Raw genomic sequence first — 8,466 nt, 5'->3', positions numbered from 1 at the left:
GGGAGATGGAGAACACACGATCGAGTAGAGTAGCAACCCTCGCTCTCTTGTCCTCTGCTCTGCTGCTGTGGTCATAGCATCATCCTTTGACCTGACCCGCTTTTATAGGCATAGACTGCCAGAGAGAACATTTCAAAACCCGCCGACCGTGGCACCAGTGGCGGAGCTAGAAAATTATGGAGGGGGATGCGGCTTGTGGCGATAGAACAATAATGCAAGTTAATAGCACCATAGCCATAATTTTAGGATGAATAGTTTGAAACAAGCAATATTGAGGTAGATCAACAATAAAGTAGCCGTAATAATATATTTGTGCTTACCATTCATCAAAATACAGTAAGCTAATCCCACAATTATGACAACAAAAGATTGCCTGCGTTGGCAAAATACAATCCTTAACCACGAAATCCTCACTAAAAAAGAAATAAACCATTCATTGTAAGCAAACAATTTATATAATGTATCATTGAAAAATTGAAAAGAGGTGCATTACCTCTTATAGATCAAATATATGCCCTTCTCCTTTCATGTTCATGAAGCCATGAATCACAGCATCATTCACTGTATTCAAGCCAACCTCCAAATTCATCAAACCATTCCGGTTGAAACCTTCTTGGATTGTCTTTTTCCCCAATATGTGTAGAGGGAAAAGTGCATGTGCGAGGTTAGCATGGTCCATTCTCCAAATATTTCCTTCTCACCTTCTCTCTATGATTTGGATGGTAAGAATCAATTTCCTTTCTTAAGCTTAGGTCATATTTGATCTCCTCTTCCCAATTAATATCCGGTGTTTTTCTTTTCAAAAACCTTTCCATGTTTTTCATAGCATCCACAAGAATGTTTAAATTTTAGTTATTTTGATTGCTTTTATAAATATCAATAATCAAATATCATATGAAGAACAAAAAAATCATAACCCTAGAATCTGTACAAAGTACCCAGAGAAAAGACGGGAATTAAAATATTAAAATTATTGGATGGTCAAATTGATGAAAACTGAAACTCTGAAACAATGAAGAATATTTGAAGTTGCTTACTCTGTGAAAAGGATGGACACGAAGAGGAGAGAGGCGTGTTGACTGCTGAGTACGTTGCTGCTTGCTGCGCTTCTGGTGGCTGCCTGGGTGTTGCCGCGCTGGCCGCTGGGCGCTGCCCGGTGTGCCCTGGCCCTGCTGCTTGCGACGGCCAGCCGTGGTCGTCAAATTCGGATAAGCCGAGAAGGTGGAGCGATGAACGACAGAGAAGGCCGCGGGAGTGAGGAGAGGAGGCGTGCAGTCGAAGCGATGGGCGAAGCTTGCAGTCGAAGCGTCCGCAAGCCTGCTCCGTGCGGGCGGCCGGCCAGGGTACGTGCGTGCGTTGATGCTGCTGGCTGCTGGGCTGCCGAGTTGCAACTTGAAAGCAGCTGTGGGCTCTCTCGGTGTGGGTGCAGCCGCACCCAGTAAACACAACATGGATCCGCCCGTGCGTGACACGACGTGACTCGCCTAAACAATTTTTAGCGTCTGCACGTTTAGATGGACGTCCGCCCGCGTTTGCACGTCGTCTCTTCCCGCGCACCTGCCACTTGGATCCCGTGCCCTTCTACGCGGGGTCTGCGCCGTCCAACTACACATAGGGAGTCCCCGTTCGCAACATACGTCTGAAGACAGATGAAATACATGAAACATACATCTGAAACACTATCTACAACAGTAGATCTACTTTTAAAACATACGTACGAAACATCTGAAACACTCGCAACATGCGTATAAAACACTTGCAACAAAACACCTGAAAACACTTCGTATGTGTGAAAACATATACAATATCCAGATGAAACAATTGCAAACATATGTCTGGAAAATGAGATGAAACATTTGGAACAGCCACTGCAACATGTGCAACACCGATCTACTTTTACAACATCAAGACGAAACACCTGCAACATCCAGATAAAATATTTAAAACACTTGAAACATACTCTTATAACATGGGCTTTGCTTGGACGAATGGAGGCACGCCGGCGCGGAGGTCGACGACGGCCCATGGACCTCGTTGTGCGGTGGCAGCACGGGCAACTTGTCGGCGGCCGTGGCGTCACATGAATATTGTCTCCCTTGCCTGCTTGCTGGAGCATTCGTCGTGGAGGCTCGTCTGCTTGGTGGAGGAGGTCGTGGCTCGCCAGCTCGATGGAGGCAGTCGCGGCGAGCGGGCCGGCCGCGGCGAGGAGGCATTGCGGTTGAGGCAGGTGAGGCGGATTGGACCCGGTGGGGAATGCAGCGCGGGGAGGCAACACAGAGGAGGCCATAGGGGATGAGGCGCGGCACGGCGGCGAAACGGAATGGGTGGGCGATGGGCACGACGACGTAGGAAGAAAACAACGCAGCGAGCATCGGGCTGCGCAGACGAGACGAGCGGATAGGATCGCTGGACGAGCGGCTCATGCGAGAAGGAGCGGTGGAAGACGTCCGGACATCTTAATTATATCATTGTCATATTAGCGTTACTTTGAAGAGCTCGGGTGAAGAACTAATACTAACATGCGTGGTGTGTGGACTTGCTACTAGACGACGAAGCGAAAGCGAATCAAGAAAATGGAGGAAAAAACATCTGACGGCTGTCATCTCTTGTTTATTCTGTTCTGTTTAGTATTGACAGAACTAGTAGTACTAAATTTGGCGGGTTTCATCTCAATGGCCCCGTTCGCGTGCCCATAAACCTAGATCCGCTTCTTTTTTCATCCGGAACAGTATTTTTCTCTCACAAATTTCTTCAGTATTCCTCCAAACCATCTAAATTCCTTCAGAATTCCTCCGAGCGAACATGCCCAATATCTCATCAGAACGCGTTTTTGACACGAGAGAACATATACTATACACAACAAATACTCCTACAGAATTACGGGTTTCGAGTCTGACCGCTTGACAAATGGCCGCCCTTTTCTAAATCGTCGGGTCGACTCGTTTCCACGGAATCGCGAGTCGCTGGCCCTACGCAATTGCGCGCAGCACGCGCTATCAAACTGCGGTGACCATGGACCACTGAACAAATCCCAGCAAGAGCACGACGCAGGAGTGTCAGGACAGCAAGATTGACATCGACCAGCTTAGATTTTCTAGTATAGTATATGTAGTATGTGTGTAGGTATATGTACAGGAGTATAATAATAATTAATAAATTGAAAACAGCCTCTACCTCGGCGTCGAACCATAATTCGTCCAAGTGGCCCAATGTCCAGTCGCGTCGTCGTACCTCTTGGCATCGATGCCTGCGGTGTCCACTAGCGTATCTTTTTCAACGAAACTCGTCACACACAGCAGTAGATACTCACTCCGTTCTCAATTATAATTCGTTTGATTTTTTTATCTTAAGTTTAACCGTTCATTTTATTTAAAAAATTTATACAAATATAGTCAAATTTAAGTCATTCTTAAAGAACTTTTGTTAATAAAACAAGCCACAACAAAAGAAATGATATTTAGCATAAATTTTCGAATAAGACGAGCGGTTAAACTTGAGGTCAAAAAAGTTAAACGAACTGTAATTTGAAACGGATTTACTACATACTATAGTAGATTACTTCTGGGAAAAGATTGGAATTCGGCTGCCGCCAGATGGTACATCTGCTGTTTCAGACCTACACTGTCTGGAATGCCCACAACAACTGTTGAGAGTGTTCGGCTGGTATGTATGGTACTGTTTATACTGAAAAATACTGTTTATACTGGAATGTTATGAGAGAAAAACACTGCTTCGATTGAAAAAAGAAGCCGAACAAACCAGCTTGGAGCTCAGCCGAACAAATTCGTTATCCCGGGTCAACACTCTGGGAGTCATCTTCAGGGATGAACTCGCAGACCTCCGCCAATCAAGTGCATAGCCGAGGCACGCCTATGGAATCATCGGCTGCCTAGAACCGATAGGTCCATAGCTGATTCCTGGTGTAATATGTTCACCATGGCGTCTTAAGCTCGATCTAGCTAGTTTGTTTATGAAATTGTCTAAGGCCCTGTTAGATTCCAAAATTTTTCACCCCAAAGTGTTACATCGAATCTTGCGGCACATGCATGAAGTACTAAATATAGACGAAAAACAAAACTAATTACACAGTTGGGTGAGAAATCACGAGACGAAACTTTCGAACCTAATTAGTCCATAATTAAACACTAATTGCTAAATATAAACGAAAGTGCTACAGTAGCCAAAATCAAAAGTTTTTGACAACTAAACGCGCCCTAAATTCAATCCTTTGTAATTTGTAGCACCTCTTAATTCAGGCCTAGATCAATGCACTGGTAACACGTCAGGTCACAGGGGTCTCACGCCCTCACCACGACAGCTCGGCACGTAATATTTGACATTTTCGCTGGTGTGTTTATAGGCTGATTTGAGCTGACTGGTGCTGATTTGTCGTGAGAGAAAAATACTATTAACTGACTGATTTGGGCTGGCTGAAACCAGCGAGGGAACAGGCTGATGATCAGAATTCAGGGCGGCCCACAGGGTTCAGCTCAGAATAAGCACAAACATCCATGCCCAGTCCGCCCACCAGATGTTTTGGAATCGCGTTGACAAATTGGACCCAAACCTCCGCCCGGGCCCGGCGCAGGGATTGCTGGAGATCCGACGAGGCGCCGACCAATTCTCCTGGACGACGTCCAGTCCAGAGGAGACGAACCTTTTGCTACCTTTGCAGCCGTGGCCGGTTGCAACTTGCAAGTGGAGGCCATCATGATCATGATGCGAGGAAAAGATTGCTTCTCCCGTTCCAGGAACCAAGATAAAGAAATAGCGGTAGCTGATCCGAAGTTCCGAACCGGGCGTGTGTTCAAGTTTGAACTTTGAACCAACCATTCCAAGCCGATGGACCCTCGGAGCATTTGGACGAGTTTCACCGTCATCGAGAGGAGGAAAACCATTGCCGGAACGGAAACTAGGTAGATTTGGATGTGCTGCATCCAGCGACGCGCCGACGCTCAAATGGCCAGCATCGTTATCGCCGCCGCCGCCGCCGCCGCCGCCCGGCGCTTCTCGCAGAACTCTCCAGCCAGAGAGCTTCCGCGAAACTTCCCCTCCGACTGCTCTCCCGTTCGACGACGTCGCTGCTATCCATCCGCTGGTCCTCCCCCTCCGGTCTCCGCAGGCAGCTTCCGCGAAGTTTCCTGGGCAGTAGAAAATTACCCTGGCGAAGCTTCCGTGAAATTTCCAGCGTTGACGTGGAACCTTAGTCGCCAAGAAAGAAATGGTCGAGGCACCAAAAGTCGCTCTCCGCCGCCTGCTTGGTCCGTCGACGATGAATAGTTCCATCTCGTGCCCGGGCCCATTCGTGAGAATCACTTGTTACCTGGGCGTCTATATATAGCGCACATCTGCTCGTGTCGTGTGTTCACATACGCACTTCGCCCAACTTCGAGAGCTCCGTCGCGTCTTAATTAGCCGATCGATGAACTTCCTGGCTTCCTTCGTTCCAAGTCAAGGATCAAGTTACAGGCAAGAAGCTAATGAGGCATTGAGGATCTCTCATCCGCGAATGGGATGCCTTGATGACCGATGGCTGTTGGTAGAGCTCATCGGGAGCATTGGACATCAAGGCAGAGCATGCGAGCAGTTTCAGTTCCAGGAGGTTTACAATGGCCTCGATCAGTCGTCAGAGCAACCGCAGAGTACAACAACCGGGGATTCTGGACTACGCAGTGATCGACTGGCAGATACAGCAAAGAAAGGATCGCGTCTCGGCGGCTAGGTACTCTATGCAACAAGCCAGCAAGGCTGTCGGCGCGACGGCACCGGCAGTGAACCATTGGGCTTGTGGTGTACTGCAACAAGCAACATAATACTTTCAGGGCTGCGCACTGTACCAGAGCGAAGTTGTAGAGATCTATTCCCAGGTAAATGCGGTGAGTTATGTTTGGTTCAGCTTCTAGAAGCGTTGTTGTTCCATAGCAAATTAAGCTTCAGTGTCTAGAGTCTAGACCGGCTGGATCAGCTTCTACAAGCGTTCTTCTAGCCGGACTTCATTTTCACTTTCTGGCCCTTGTAAAAAATACTATCTGGCCGCGTAGCGGCGGCTGCTACTATGTTCCCTAATTTTTGACTCTTCTGCTGCTGTTGTTATTAATATATGCCCCGTTCACTTGATCGTATTAGCCTCACAACGAAACAACATCAGCCGACTTATAAGCAAAAAAAAAAAACAGCATCAGTTGTTAAATTAGCGCCTTATTCTCAAGTATATGAAGTTGGGCAACTTATATATGAAATGTATTCTTATTGACAAAGTACAATTGCTGCCTCTTTATCTTCCTTTTTTTTTTCTTTTCAAGCCACGTTTAATCCTGTTTGGCCGAACTTTAGCCCAAATCATTGCTCAGGAACTGCAGACTGCAGAAGCTTCGTTAAAATTTAAAAATAGTTAGGAGGTCCTTTCTCATGTGAAATACTTGGCATTTGGTTGTCCATGTCGCGTTGAGGGCGCCGTGACTTTGCCGCTTACACGTGGGCCCGATGAACCAAGGACCCACATGTCAGTAACAATTACCGTGATCTTAACGTTGTCGAGTAGGAATAGAGAACCATCGCTCAACTCTAGTGGGCCACCGGCCACCCAAAGATGCTTAGCTTGGTTGATAAGGAATGAAATCAGGAAAGAGCATACCCTTTTCCCTTGTATTTTTTTCACAGCCATGTGAGCCTAGAAACGAATCTTTTTTTAGCAGTGACAATGCACAGTTATGTTCTCTCTGTAATAAATGGAAATAAATGTTGGTTCATATTATTAAGTTGTGCTGTGCAGGGATGATTCTCTGGGGTTTCCTTTTGTAGCAAGAACCAAGAGACCGAGAGAGACATTCAACATTTCATCCTAGTACAACTGTAAGTACAAGTGAAGTTTACACACATGAATACATAAATAGCATGACACATACATGCATGCATCTGAGATCGAACAAATCCATCGAGTTCGCGGACTCGACGGAGAATATCCTCACAGATTTGCTTATTTCCATCTTCTTAATTTCACACCGAGCAGGAAATGGGGAAACGTTCCATACCACGAGGAGATGACTGAACTGAACCAGGACGACGGTGGCTCACCACAAGCAAGCAATCGGAAGGCTCCACATCTCCATCAAAGCAAGAACATACAACAACCTCGTGGTCGCATGGACTCAGAGTTGCTCACGGGAGACTACAGCTTCACAATACTGGACGATTCACTCATACCTTGAACATACTAAAATTTCCTCTCCAAACTAAACGATTTCTTCTTCCCGCGGCAAAGTGCTCACATACTGAACAGCCAAGGCGCGAGCGGCATGAACATGATGATGGCAGCAAGGAGAAGCAGGGCACATGCCATGGCGGCGAGCAGCCTCAAAGCAACAACTTGCGACACCGGCGCGATTTGGAGGTAAACAAGGATCACACCCGTAAAGTAAGTTGTAGGGAGGGCAAGGAGCGCGACGGCGGCGCCCACGCTGTGCGGGCAGATGGCAAGAAGGTAATCAAGGACGTGGAGGCCGGCGACGGCGAAGCAGACCAGAAACACGGTCGCATCCAAGAGGGAAACCATTGTGTTTGTTTCAGAGTTTGCGCAGAGCAAAGATATGAGCCAAAGAATCCGAACGGAGCAAGCTAAACACCAGAGTAATTATGGTGTAAAACAAGACAAGATGGGAGCAAGCAACTCGAATTTGACAGGATTAGGATCCAACAAATCTGAGCAGGGAGACCTCTCTTTTCTCAGAACGGTAGATCAAGGAGGAAGCCCGTGATTTTCGGCAAAATTCTGAAGTCAAAACACCTTCAGAACCTCTGCCGGTGACCGATCAAAAGGAAGAAACCTCGAAGCCCGGATTGAGCAGCAGGAGACGGCCACACGGGGGGACCCTGCTAGGCTTTCTCCTGAAGAACCCGTACGAAATTACCCGGGGGACCCTGCTACCCACAAGAGGGCGTGCAGTATCAGAGAATGGATACCAAACTGCAAAGACTTCGAGGCTCGCCGGAGGGGCGCGCCACAGGAAGAAACCCTTTGCTTTTGGGAGCGCTCCGTGGCTCTTTGGAGGCCGGGAGTCCAATTATTAAAAGCGCCGGCTCCCCCCCTCCCCAGTTGGCTCCGCGAGGTGGTATTAAACTTCAGTGTGCGCCCTGGTGTATTGGTGTAGTGGTGCTTGCTGTTGCTGTGCTCGCTGGGCCGTAATGGGCCGTTACAAGGTAAAGCGACCTGAGCGCCTGCCTGTTGAGCGCGCTGCGCCCGCCGCTAAGGCCATGCGTATGCATGTGCATTTTCCTTTTTTTATTTTTTTCTGTGCCTACAACCAGCGGCGGATCCAAAGGGGGGGCTGGGGGGCTCCAGCCCCCCTAATGGCTTGATTTTAAGCTTAATCACTGTAGCAAAAGCTTGATTTCACCATTAAATTTTCATGCAAATCAACATCTCCATTGTTTTAGCCTCCCCTTATCCCGCATCGTGCATCCGCCACT

General features: G+C 47.7%; 1 long non-coding RNA gene across 2 annotated transcripts; it reads left to right on the top strand.

Annotated features, from left to right (window-relative positions):
• The first annotated feature begins 5,356 nt into the window (after nt 1-5,356).
• Nucleotides 5,357-8,466, top strand: LOC136522462 (uncharacterized). 2 transcript variants are annotated; one of them, XR_010775906.1, is made up of 3 exons: nt 5,357-5,876; nt 6,773-6,852; nt 7,010-8,466. It is a non-coding gene; the product is annotated as an uncharacterized lncRNA (long non-coding RNA). The 2 variants fall into 2 exon arrangements; XR_010775905.1 differs by having other exon boundaries at nt 5,357-5,867; nt 7,010-8,465.

Source organism: Miscanthus floridulus, chromosome 18 (assembly GCF_019320115.1).
Source record: "Miscanthus floridulus cultivar M001 chromosome 18, ASM1932011v1, whole genome shotgun sequence".
Taxonomy (NCBI): Eukaryota; Viridiplantae; Streptophyta; class Magnoliopsida; order Poales; family Poaceae; genus Miscanthus; species Miscanthus floridulus.
This window is presented reverse-complemented; position numbering and strand designations above follow the sequence as displayed.